Below are 13,589 nucleotides of genomic sequence, written 5' to 3'. Positions count from 1 at the left end.
GGCTGGCGCCGGAACCACTGAGCTAAATCCCCAGCCCAAACTCATTTTCTTTTGAACAAGTTTCACTACTTTTAATTCCTCCTGGCTTCTCTGTCTCAGTCAGTAGCCATCAAACCAGCCACCAGGAGTTTGGAAGTTTTCCTGGACGCCTCTTACTCTCATTTCTATTCTTTGTGTCTGCTTTTCTTACCACCCAAGCATCTCTTGCCTATAGTTCCTCATTTCCATTCCTGGGTCACTGACCTAATTTAGGTTCTACTCATTTATCAGTCTGGTCATCACAATAGCGTCTAGACTGGTCTCCTGCCTGCAGTCTTCCCCACCCTCTCCCATCCAACCTGCTGATGGAGAGTGCAGCTCTCTGTGACTTTGAAGATAAAGGCAAATCTTAGCTGGATACAGTGGGGCATGCTTGTAATCCCCTCTACTTGGAGGCTGTGTTGTATGAAAGGAGAGAAGGTTAGCAGTTCCTTTGACAAGGATGAAGAGGCCCTTGAGCCTGACAACATGCATATGGTGAAGGCATTCCCACCAATTTGGTGGCATCTAACCATCTACTTGGAGGCTAAGGCAAGAGGATTTCAAATTCAAGCCTAATGAGATCCTGTCAAAATAGAAAATAAAAGGGACAAGATGTAGCTCAGTACAGTATCCCAGGGTTCAATTTGCAGTACAAAAAATTTAAAAACAGATAAAGGCAAATCCATTATTTTCAATAAAGGACCATTTTGGGCCAGGCCCTGATTATTTGTTGTGTCTTATCAAATCACACACACACCTCTGTCCCTTAGCTCATGCCTTGCCTGTAATTCCTGAGTGTGCAACATGTTCCTTCACCCATGTTTTACCCATATTGTTCTTTCTTTCTCAATTGCTCTTGTTGTCACTCATCTCTCCTCACCACCCAACTTGTATGTAGATTTTCTGAACCAACCCAGACCCTCTTTCTTCTGTTAGCACTTCCAGATACCCCAGGTGAAGTGTTGCCCCTCCCCAGTGCTACCTGTCCCCAGAACAGAGCTTGGATCTCTACTGACAAGAAGTGGAATTGTCTGATGCTTGACAACTGTAGCTGTTACTCGACAACTGGGAAGCCTGAGAAAATAGCATTTTAAGTGGGGGAGATACTGCAACATTCCCAGTTACAAAAAGAAATTTTTTAAGGCTAGGCGTATATATGATATAGCTTATTATTCAAAGACATGGAGTTGGTAGGTGTTGAACCTTACTATGGCCTGTCCTGGGGCATTCACATGTATCATGTCATTTCATCAGCTGTGATGGGACTGATGGAGAGACAAGATGCCCAACGACAATCATTCAGCCACATCTGGGATTCAAATCCTGGTTAATGCTCTGTTCTGTCCACTGCCTCCTGTTGCCTCTCCTAGTTAGGGGCAGGTTACCCAGTTTGGAGAGTATCTTTTCAGAATTTGGGGGTCTATTAGGACTGACACATGGAAGGGGACATGGGATAGGGACAAGAGGATCAGTGATACCTAAGGCCTTACAAGTTGGCCTCCCAATTGTGTGGTCTGTTTTCATCACATGCACTGCATCTCTCCTGAAGTACAATCCTTACAGTAGGATTGCCACAAAGTGGCCTGAAGGCTGAGATCATGGTGAATTAATGTATCAAGGTCAGGTGTGTTGGGCTCATGCCCAGGCTACCATTATCAGCATGGAGATGCAGCAGAATGCACAGGGTCCTTCTTCAGGCTGTGCATCTTCCAGTCCTTTTGCTCTAGTACTAGCTCCTTGCTCTGGTGTTAGCTGCTTCTCAGCACAGGATTGTTGCATCAATGAAAGAATTATTGGGTGAATTCCAGAATACTACATTTTTCAAGAAGCATGAGAAGAAAGTGTTTTAGCTCTTCCTTCCTTGTCTGTCCCTCAAGTTAGGGTCATTTTTACCATAAGATGCTCCAAGTTCTCTCTCCACTCTGCCTTGTCCTTGTTGGCTTCCTCAGTCCCCTTTTCTAGTCTCTTTGTCCCACATGCTGATTAACATATTATTTTTTCCAGGCCTTGAGGTACCCCCAAGAAAATGATTCATTCAACATTTATCAATCAAACATTTATCCTTGCCTCCCTGTGTTGGCAGGTATGAGGCACCATGGGCAGGAAAGGACAAGGATGTGTCTGCACACAGTGGGCTGCCAGACAGGGGAACAGGCAGCTCTGATGGCATGTATTGGAGGGATAGAACAGTAAGGGACGTCCGGTAAGACTCTAATGGCAGGGGCACCGGGCGCCTTCTGGAGGAGGTAACAGGTGTACTGAGTGCTGAGCCCTTGCATGACCTTGGGAGTAAGTGCCTCTGTGACTTTGATGTCCAATGCCTCTGTCTCACCTAACCTCAGGCCTATCTCTGGTTCTGAGGATGGGTAGGGGCTGGCAGGAAAGGGAAAGACAATGATCCAAGCAAGAGAAGAGCTTTAGGCAGAGGGCTGAAGATGGAGCCCCATAGCTCCTTCATGCCCTTTCCTTCTTATTGGAGGCTGCCTGAACCTCATCATCTCTGCCCAAGAGCCATATCACTGTGCCTGTGTCCCAGTGAAACTTAGGCTTTTATCGGGGAGAGGAGGTAGTTCAATGTGGCATGGAATTGAGTCATGGGTTCTGATAGTTCATGGCACTTCTCAACTTGCCCACCAGAGCAAAGTACAGCTGACACTTACCTGGTGCCAGGCACTGTTCTAAGAACTTTACACAAGTGAACTCAGCTCTCAGTTCAGCCCAATTTTATAGATAGGGAAACTGAAGCACAGAATGGATGAGTAGTCCAACTGTTGCAGAACCCATGCACTCAGCCACATTACACTATTTTTGCTAGAGATAGCTCTGAACTGCAGAGAGAGTAACCCTTGGGCTGTTTATAGCAACAATTTCAGCTGTAAAATTCATGAAAGAGACACATTTTACCTTAAAAATTCATGTACATTTTGCATCTATTGCAAAATAAGACCCCTGTTTGTTAAATAGAAACAATGCCTCCCACCAAATAACGAAGTAAAACTGATGCTCTAGGGAGATGTGCCACATTTGTCACAAAGCACCCAGTACCCTCATGGGCTACAGCAGGATCAGGGTTCCAAGCAAGCAGGGCCCTGCTGGGCTGGTGGAGCTGGACAGTGAGGGATGAGTGTGTGTTCACAGGGGCTGGATCCTTTCAACCCTCTACCTTTGCAGCCTGTTTATACTTGAGTCTCTGAAGTGCATGCCATGAATACTGGCATGAGACTTTCACCATCCTCACAAGGGGAAGATCCTTGCCAATGGCTACTTCTGCTCTCTAGTCACTGGGCTGCCTGGCTCAGTGCTGCTCTTTCTCCTCCCCTCCCTCTGTCCTTCTCCTACTCTTTTATATTCTACAGGAGAAAGCCTCGCTGAAGGTCATGTGAGCCCACACACAACAGATCAAATTTAGGAGAATCTCTTGCTTTCAGCCCCTGACATTTAGTTCTCTCCATTTTTCCAGTTCCTCAATTTTCTGGAAGTTTTGGTGTCTGCTCGTGTCAAGCCACTGCAGAATCTTCCTTGAGGAGTCTTAAAAAATAACCTCCACCTCTAACCTAACATATCTACTCTTTTTCTGTATTCTCCCAATTTCCAAAGAGTTACTTCTCCTTGGCCAAACCTTGACTGTCCCCCTTACATTTCAGGCCTGAGATACTCTCTCCCATACCTGCCTCAAAGCTCAGCAGGGCATTTCTCTACTGCCGGGGAAGTTGTCCTGCTTTTCTCTCCTTCTTGGATACCTTTCAGCTCAAGTTCTCTGAAGCCGCCTTAGTTTGCCTTTATTCACCCAAAGGATCATCACCGAGTGCCTGGTATTGGCAGGTGCTGTTCCAGGCATGAGGTAGCCATGGGGAACCTGACCAAATTATCTTACATTGTTATGTGAAGCAGACAAATACATTGAAGCTGACATAGTCAGTGAAAACAGATAAAACAAACAACCCCCACCCCAAGAAGCAAACGAATAATATATTATTTATTTATTTATTTATTTATTTATTTATTTGGTACTGGGGATCGAACTCGGGACCTTGTGCTTTTGAGGCAGGTGGCAGAACCACTGAGCTAAATCCCCAGCCCTACTTTTAAATAGATTTAAGAACTCTGAAGAAAATAAAATAGGGTAATATACAGAGTGACCAGAGGACAGAAGAAACATCAGGTGCTAAGATCTCAGGGTAGGAAAAAGCTTGAGGAGAGGAAAGGAGAGGAGGTCAGTGGGGCCAGGCTGTGATGGCTGAGGGGAGCGAGGTACCAGGTGAAAATGGAGCGGGAGCAGGGGCAGGTTTCGTGCCGTCTTATATATCATGTGCAGTAATAGCTTGATTTTTCTTTCATGCAGTAAGAGAGTAACATGATCACATCACGAAAAGGACCACCCTGGTGGTTGTGGAAACAGGTGTTAGGAACCAAGAAGACCCATTAGGGTGCCACTCTAGTTTCCCAGGTGAATGGCAATGGTGGCTTGCGTAGTGCTCCTTTGTATGGGGGCAATAAAGAGGGAGGGAGATAGATAGCTTTGAGACACATCTTAGAGACAGTCACAGTGAAGAGAAAACGCTCTGGCCTGGCAACCAGAAGGTTAGCCCTAGGATTAAGTCCTGAGCTCAGCACTCATTGGCTGTGAATGGCTTAACAATTTAGTTTCCTTACCTGTAAAATGAAGATAATGGCACCTGCCCCCAAGTTCAGGAGAGTGAGGTGAAGAAGGTGAAAGTGCCCAGCAAGGTGCCATGAAACAGGGCCTCCAACCTGTTGCTTTGTGAGAAGGAATGTAAACTTGAGTGCTCTGCAGAGGTTGCTCAGCACTGCAGGCATTACCTGGAACCCTCTTTATCAGAAAGGTGACAAGGAACGATTCCTACCCAGACTACTGGGAGTGAGCCCATCCTTGAGGTAACTCAAAGCCAACTTGGGATCAACAACGAAGGAAGGGTGCCTCTGGAGGCCATTCATTACCTTTCAGAGCAGGGATATGGGTTAGAGGTGGGGGCTGGGAGATGCCTAGGGCTGATGGGAAAGAATGACTCCAGAGCTGATGGTGGCTGAACAGGGCGGGAGGGCCTTGAGCTGGGTGTGAGCCTGTCACTGTCCTAGGGACAACTGGTCTAGGTGGCTTTGGACCTATGTGCGTTGGTGCCTGAGGGAAGGGAGGCTGGGAACAGTAGGAGAAACTGATAGGTTTCCAGAAATCCTCAGTTAGGCTGGATACTGACCTTTTGTGGGTGGAGCAGATCCACTGTTTTCCAAGACCATTCTGAGAGCAGAAGTCCCACCCTGGAAATCCCCATTCTCTGTTAGTTTGTCTTCAGTCTGTCCTGCAGCCCTGTAGGAGCTGGCTGACCTGGGGCAGGATGGCTGAGCTTGTATGAAGGCCTGGATCAAAGGTCAATGGATCAGGAGCCACATTCTCTTTCATTCTCTGAAGTGTGGACTCTGGAATCTGAGGTCAGAAGGAAGTGGAGGGAGCTGACGCTCTGGTATGGTGGCACATATCACAAACACCCACCTTGCTCCTGACACACTAGGAAACTGAAGCTCTGGGGAAAGAAAGTATCTTTTCCCATGTCCTGTGTTTGGTCCGGGGGACTGAGTTTGCCCAGTTCCATGGCTCCAGGTCCTGCACAGGTGACTTCAGAGCAACTGTGTGCATCAGAACCTCCAGGGGAGCGGCCTCCAGGCCTGTGTGTTAGTGGCCAGGATTGGAGGCCTCTGCCCTGCACTGGTGACTTTCCTGAGGCCTTAGTGGGTGTGCTTATAGGTCCCCACCTTTGGGGCATTACCTTAGTAGGATTTATGGAATCTTTTTGTTGTTGTTTTTGTTTGTTTGTTTGAGGCAGGGTCTTGCTATGTAGCCCAGGCTGGCCTTGAACTCATGATCCTCCTGCCTCAGCCTCCCAAGTGCTGGAATTACAGGGCTTCACCATTAAACCCAGCTAGACTTATTGAGGCTTAACTGGGAGAGAAACAACTGTCTTTCTAGCTATGATGCTTGGGGCAAGTCATTTAACCACTCTGAGCCTCAGTTTCTTGTCTGTAAGATGGGGATCAAAACGGTTATCCTGTAGGACTACTGAAGGATGAAGGTTATTACAGTAAGCAACTTATCATAATGCCTGGGTCAACTATTCACTGGATAAATGGTAGCCATTAACATTGTAACCTGCATGATTGAACGATGTGTGTGTGTGTGTGTGTGTGTGTGTGTGTGTCTCGGGAGGAGTTGGTATCTCCTCTGTGGCCCACTTACCCCTTCCTGAGGCCTCTCCTGCTGACCTGCGCAGGCCTTATGGAAGGCCTGTTCCACAGAAGGAGCCGAGTGCTGTCACCCCTCTCCACCCTCCTGGGAAAGCCCAGTGTTCCCACAGGCCATCAGGCCCTTGCCCCTGGCACTTGAGTCTCAGACACGCAGTGACACCCTCTGCTTTTCAGCTGGCAGGCGTGCCCCTCCCTGGCTGGGCAGGGGAGGTGGCCTCGTGCTGTGGAGGCTGGCCCTGTGCCCTGCTCCTCTGCCAGCTGGGCGGCTGGGCTAGCAGCAGCTTGCATGAGCTAGAAGGCCCAGCGGGGGCCTCTGTGGGCGGCAGGCTCCCTGAGCCCCTCTGTTAGCACCCGGCCATCTGGTGCCTCTGTCCCCTTTTGTGTGCCTGCGGGGAGAGGCAGAGAAGCAAAGGGGGAGGAGACAGGGACGTGGAGGCCCGCTTTCTTCTGAATCGAGGAAGGAGGAGCTGGAGAGGAGCAGAGTGAGGCTGTTATGAGGAGGAGGAAGGATAGAGGGAGACCCCGGGCAGAGCGGGCGAGGTGTGGGCGCGGGGGAGGAAGAGGCCTGGGTGGGCGAGCTGGAAGGGGAAGAGAGGGTCAGAGAGAGGAAGCCAGAAACAGAGAGCTCTAGGGCGAGAAGAAAGTGAGTGATGCCGAACAGGAATGAAATACCTCAGAACAGCGTGAAGCGGAGGAGTCGGAAGGTGTGAGGCAGTGTGTGTCACCGCCTCTCCTGCTCTCAGAAAGAGGAAGTGAGTGTGTGGGTTGGGGTGCTTCCCTATCCAGGCCTAGGTGAAGGAAGGGAGCGCTGAGGCCGCAGTCGTTTCTCTTCAGAGCTGCCTGGCAGTCATTCTAGGTCCCAGTCAGACCCGCACCAGCTGCAGATATTTCCGAGGAATATGATGGTCTCTGGGCTGGGGAGAAAAAGTCACAGTGATCATGGGGGCCGGGGATTTAGCTCAGTGGTTCTGCTGCCTGCCTCACAAGCACAAAGACCTGAGTTCGATCCCCGGTACCAAAAAAAAAAAAGTCACAGTGATCAACATCCTTTTGATGTGGTTCACTTGGGGAATAAAAGTGTGGGCATTCGGGGAGGGGCCTTAAGGGACTTCACATTTGAGATTTTACAGCATCATGACGTGAGTAACAGACATGGAAATGACAGTGATGGGGGTATGCTGGTTCTGTGTTTGTCTGGTGCCGTCAGATTTGGGTTCCCCTTCTGCATTCCGTGAAGTCACAGAACATTGAGCAGACCGGCTCTCTTCTTGAGAGGATCGTACGAATTGACCTCTGGCTGGCAGCATCCTTCCTCCATGACTCTTCCCGGAACCTGCTCAGAATTAAGCTTGCCTGTCCTCCGGGGTTTGCTAGGCAGTACTCCAGATCTCAGAGCTACGCTTGGCCTGAGGTGTGGGGAGCTGTCTTGCTGTCCCTGAATCTGCACTGTCATTGACATGAGGTCTCGTCAGTATCTGTCTTCTGGTCCCATCTGGAAAGTGGGAATAGTCACTGTCACTGTCCTCGAAGCAGGTAGTCTTCACCAAACTGATTCATGGCTGAGGTACCAGCTGAGCCCAGCAGGCAGCAGGTGATAGAACTAAGTGGGATTGACTTCACGGGTGTAGGGCATTTAAAATCAGCCAGGGTTGTGATTTTTGTCGCCCACCATTAAAGTCACTGGAAGAGCATGGATTGGCCACTCTGGGAAGCACTGTGGCGCTCTGGTGGTGATGGACGCATCACATCCTGACCCCAAGATAGATGTGGTGTTATGGCTCTGGCCCTGCTAGACTCTGGAAGGGAGCAGGCCTCAGGTGGGCTCTGTGAGGTACCGTGGGGAGGGGGCCAGGCCATGGGGAAAACGCTCACTGCCACAGAGCCTCATTCACCTCGAGGAAGGTCAGGCTGAGGCTCAGAAAATCCCCAGAGTCACCAGATGCAGTGCATGGACAGTTGAAAATGAGCAGGGTTCAACAAGAGATGTCCAACAGCTCCCAGCTAGCTCAGCTGAGCTACCTGAAGAAGGCAGCTGTCTGCCTGCCTGCCTGCCTGCCTGCCTGCCTGCCTTCCTTCCTTCCTTCCTTCCTTCCTTCCTTCCTTCCTTCCTTCCTTTCCTGCAGTACCGTGGGTTAAATGTAAGGCCTTTGCACTGAGATACACTTTCAGCCCCTTTACAATTTTGAGACAGATTTTTGCAAAGTTGCTAAGTTGCCCAGTCTAGGCTCTAACTTGTGACTCATGATCTTCCTGCCTCAGCCTCCCAGAGTGCTGAGATTACACATAAACATACCATGCCTAGTTTAGAAGTGACTTTATTTATTTTCCTTTTAATTTTTAAAAATAAATTTTATTTTATCCCATCCCCCCTCAAGCCCCCTCCCCTATGTATAAAAGCTTTGTTTCCACTTTCCCTCCTATTTTCACTTTTTTACTTGTCCCTTCCTTCCTCCCTCCCTCCTCTCTCGTTCCCCTTCCCATTTGAACACTTTTTGCCCATCTCCCAGGATCCATTATACATCTCAGTCCTTATTAGTTAAGCACCTATGATGTGCCGGGCATCCTGCTACATGTTATCACAGTGAGTCCTTGGACAGAGCGAGGAGACCTGGTGCCCGAGATGCTGAGGCACTCTCCCATCGTCACACAGCTGGTGAAGGACAGAGCCGCTGTCTGAAGTGTCCAGGGGAAGCAGAGGCCAGGTGCTCTCCCTGAGTCATGCTGCAGCCATCTGATGGGGATAGAATGGAAGGAGGGCTGTGGGTGTTGGAGAGGGGCCTGAAATGGCCGCCAGAGGAGGCACCAAAGAATGTGCAGGACTTTGACATTTGGAAAGGCAGCATTTCTTCTAAATGGAGAAAATAGGGGCTGGGAGTGTAGGTCAGTGGTAGAGTGCTTGGCTAGTGTGCACAAGCCCCTGGCTTCATCCCCTGGCACCACCACCACAAAAGAAAGGAGAAAAGTAGCAGGCACAGAAGCACAGGACCCATTTGGGGGTCTGCGTGCGGAGCACACGGTGTGGCGTGGCGGCTGCAGCAGGTCAGGCCCGCAGAGCAAGTTGGAGCCATGTTTGTGAAGGTGTTTTCTTTTTCCAGTACTGGACATTAAACCCTGGGCTTTCACACCAATCTACATCTCCAACCCTTTAAAAAATTTCTTTATTTTGAGGCAAGGTCTTGCTAAGTTGCTAAATTGCCCAGGCCGTACTCAGGCTTGCAATCCTCTTTTTTTAAAAATTAATTTTATTGGTACATTTTAGGTATACAATATAATGACATTCATCATTGGAAATCTGTACCTTTACATACTCTCTTGATTCTTATTTTTTCCCCCTTCCCCTGCCCTCCCTTCAACCCCGCCATCCCTCCCTATCTACAAAGACTTTGTTTCCATTTTTTCTTTTTCTCATATTAATTCCATTCCCTTCTTTCCTTTTGCCTTCCCCTCCCATTTCTCCTTCCCTTTGTAAATAAGGACTAAAAGGTATAATAGATAATGTGAAATAGAAAGAAAAGGGGCAAACTTGCAATCCTCTTGCCCCAGCCTCCCAGAGTGCTGGAAATATAGGTGAGGAGGTTGTATTGTCTTCAGTAAGAGTTACAGGGCCAGGGTGTCCTGGCAGTGGCCTGAGAGGGGAACTAAAGGGAAGAGAGAGCGGCAGGGCCAAGGGCGAAGGCCTTTGTGGTGAGCAGGGTGGGTGGTGATGGAGAGGCGTGTGAGGCCCCACGGATGGCACTGGGTGCACAGCTGGGGGATAGTGGGTGAGAGAGTTTGGAGGCATCAAAAAGGACTGAAATGTCAGTGGGGAGGACGGTGGGGTTATTTATAGACAGAGGAAGTCATAGAGGGTGGTGCTTTTGGGTAGGGGAGGGCAGGAGGAGGAGAAGGAGTGGCAGGAGGACAGAGATTGCTGCAGGGGATGGGAGGGGCACACATTTTAGTTCAAGAGGCCATGGCAAAAGCTCCACCTGGGAGAAGGAAGGAGACCAGTCCTTTTGCTGAGAAAGGAGCTGCTGTCTGGGCTAGTGATTATTCTGGTTCCCTCCATTTACCAGATCTCAGTCCTTTCTCAAGTCCTTTCCTCTAAAAAACCCTTTTGAATCCAAGTTTTGGATTTGAGTAAATTCCAGTTCTTAGTGAGAAGAGGTCATTTAGACCTTGAGGAAGAGGCAGAAGTGCATGATGCCAGATACAGTGAATAGGGTGGTTGAGGACACATTGTAATGTTTTTACTTGACAGAAATTACTGTAAACTTTTGGAATTGATTTAGGTCATTGAAATAGCCAACATAGGGCAACTAGAGACATTCACAAAAGACTTCTAGAACTGCTTCAGAAAATAGCAAGAATGATGGGATAAGTGTGATTGATATATTTTGAGTGGGATTAATGGTAATGGTTTTTTTTAGTACTGGGGATTGAACTTTTGGGTCCTTGCACTTGCACAGCAGGAGGCGAAACCACTGAGCTAAATCCCCAGCCCTGGTAATGCATTTTTTACTGCAATAATTTTTTTACTTAAACATAGCACATTTTTTGATCAGTCTTTGTATAATAGAAATAAGATTCATGCATTCATCATCTAATAAGTATGATAGCTAGGCTAAAATCCCCATCTGGAGGAGCCAAGGTTTGGGGCAGGGTACAGGTAGATAGACACAGGAGAGGGCCACGACCCAGACTTGGAGAACCTGGAACATCCTCTCAGCAGAGGCAAGGCCTCAGCTAACACAGGAGGTTGGTGGGAAACTGGTGGGAGAACAGGGAAGGAAGAAGGTTCCAGGCCAGGAGAACAGCAGGAGAAAGGCCTGGAGAAGATGCTCCCCTCCATCAGGGCACCAGAAGGCTGTTCTCTCAAGAGAACCAGTTCGAAAATGTCTGTCCAGTGGGTCCCGACCCTAATCATGTCTTAGAATGCCTGGCAGCTTCATAAAAGCACCACCATCTGGGCCCCACAGGCCCTGCGTCTGATTTGCTGGGTCTGGAGAACTGCTTGGGCATTGGCATTTTGAAAGGTTTCCAGAGATTCTAATGTGCAACAAGGGCTGGGGACCAATTACAGACTGTTTTCCCCCAAGGACTGGGGGAAGGGAATGGAGGCCTAGAGGTTAGCCTGTGAGGTTTGAGGTCATGGTCTTCCTCTCTGCAACCAGCTTTGCTCCATTTCTTCTCTTCTCCACCTCCCTATTCCTGCTATCACCACCTTGTTTCGGGCCCTGTGCCTGTCTGGATTTCAGCAGTGGTCCCCCTAGCCAGGGTCCTGCCACCAGGCTGGACTCTGCAGAGGAGCCAGTGTGACCTCTCGAGCTCAGTGGGTTCCTCAGGTGGGAACTCCTACCCTGGCACTTTGGGCCTCCAGTGGCACACCTGCAGCACCTTGCTTTACCACTTTGTCTCCCTTGTAATGCCCTCTCCATCTTTGTTTCCCTTCCTGGAAAACGCCCCCCCCCCAACCCTTTCTACTTGAACTCCCTGTAATTCTTCCAGAAGCTCAGGCATCTCCCTCATGGAGCCCTCTCACATGGGCCACGGGCTGTGCTTCGGCTCCCATCGTCCTCCGTGGCCCTGGCCTGGCCTGCGCAGCGACAGACACACATGGACAGGAGAGGTGAGGGTAGACTCTGGTGGCCTGGCTGCAGCCCTCGTTTTAAAATGAAGAAATTGGGGTTCCCCAGAAGAAGAGAGACTGTCAAACTCACCCTGGAAATGAGAGTTGGCATTTACGCCTCAGGTTTCAGAATGCCGGTGCATGTGTTTTTTCTGGCTTTCTGTAGACAGCCCGGCACTTTCATGGGGGCCAGTGTAGGAAATGGGGCACCTGCTGTGTTGCCCCTAGCTTTCCTCAGTCTTCCACCCAAGACCTTACGGCCCCCACACTGCAGCTATCTTCTGTAGGTGGCCTGACTTTGTCCTCCGTGTCGGGTCTTTGGCTTCCATCAGTACTCTTTCCTGAGGGCCCCCTGACAGTTTCAGAGAGTCTGGGAAGACTCGTGCCCTACATTGTTATGTCTGCCAGGAGCAAGCTTTGAGACAGCCTTGGTTTCCCCGCTGGGGGGCCTGGGGGAGATATGCCCTGCGGGAGGGCTCAGCTGGGGACAGAGTGGACAGACTGCTAGTGGCGTGCTTCTGCCTGTGTGTCCCTGCATGTCTGAGTCACAGCAGTCCAGTGTGAGGGAGAGGGCGAGGGCGAGGACATGTGCCCGGGCATGTCTGCTTGGGGAGGCTGGCCAGGAGCCCATGTGCATGAACACTGAGAAGATCCCGGAGAGGTGACTGGATTCAGCAGTGTGCTGAACTGGGCCTGGCAAGAAGGCTGGGTCCGTGAGGGCAGGAGAGACCTGAAGGGGAGCAGGGATGGACATGGACAACGACCTCAGTGGTGGGCGTGGCAGCATTTATTGAACACTTATCAGGTTCTTGGCCCTGTGCCTTGTTATGTATTAGGTCATTTTATCCCTATAACAATACTATGAAGTAAGACGTATCCCTGATTTTCAGATTTCATACATTGTAATTTACAGACAAGCATACCGAGACTTGTAGCACTAGCCATCTGTGGACCTCCCATCTGTCTGTTCTTGATTATTCCCTTCTCTGGAAACCTTAAGAGCCCTTGTGAGGACCTCTGGAAATACCAGGTGGGGTTTGGCAGAGGGGACTAGAGGTGGGGGAGGCTCAAAACCAGCCATATATGGGTTACTACTGTTCTTGCTCTCAGACTGGCAGTGTCTGGGAAATCTCAGGTTACATTTGTAGGTTTTTAAAATATGGAATTGTTTTCACCCTGGATTCCAAGATAATATTTCTTTAGCCTTTGTTCTTGAGTAGGTATGGCTTTCTTTAAAAGACTCCTTAAAAAATGCTTCCTGTGGTGGCTTCTGTGGGTCCTTCTACTACAAATTGGCACAAGAAACGACAGTTTAAACCCTTTGGGCTAAAAACTATAGGAGAAAATAAATCCTGGAGTGAGGAGTTGGCCACAAGCTAAACATAGATAACTGGCCAAGATACTGATTTGTAAGACAAAGGATCTGTGACAGTGTGATGTCCAAAGGTGACTGACCCCTTCCCCAGCTGAGTAGGGCAGAGTGACTCATTGTGTCTGTTATTTATCGGTCACTTGTGAGGGACTGGAATCCCTTGTCTTGCAGAATTCCTGTTAGAAATGGAGGCGACATTGTAAAGCTGGCCTAGAAACACCCATCTATGCTCAAAACCTCATGTTTATGATAAAACAATAGGAGAAAGCAATTATGCTGTGATGTGCAGTCAGTTTTCACCATTCTTTTGTCATGACTGGGAAGTGGTCC

At 49.3% G+C, this 13,589-nt stretch overlaps 1 non-coding gene across 1 annotated transcript; it reads left to right on the top strand.

The window, feature by feature from the left end:
• The first annotated feature begins 437 nt into the window (after nt 1–437).
• Nucleotides 438–562, top strand: LOC147823122 (U6atac minor spliceosomal RNA). Its single transcript, XR_015444601.1, has one exon. It is a non-coding gene; the product is annotated as a U6atac minor spliceosomal RNA (small nuclear RNA).
• The last annotated feature ends 13,027 nt before the right edge of the window (nt 563–13,589 follow it).

The sequence above is a fragment of the Heterocephalus glaber genome, unplaced genomic scaffold (genome assembly GCF_053883595.1).
Source record: "Heterocephalus glaber isolate CG9 unplaced genomic scaffold, H.glaber_assembly_v1.0 deba00001600, whole genome shotgun sequence".
In the NCBI taxonomy this organism is placed as follows: domain Eukaryota; kingdom Metazoa; phylum Chordata; class Mammalia; order Rodentia; family Bathyergidae; genus Heterocephalus; species Heterocephalus glaber.
The sequence above is the reverse complement of the archived record's forward strand: the minus strand, read 5'-3'. Positions and strand labels throughout refer to the sequence as shown.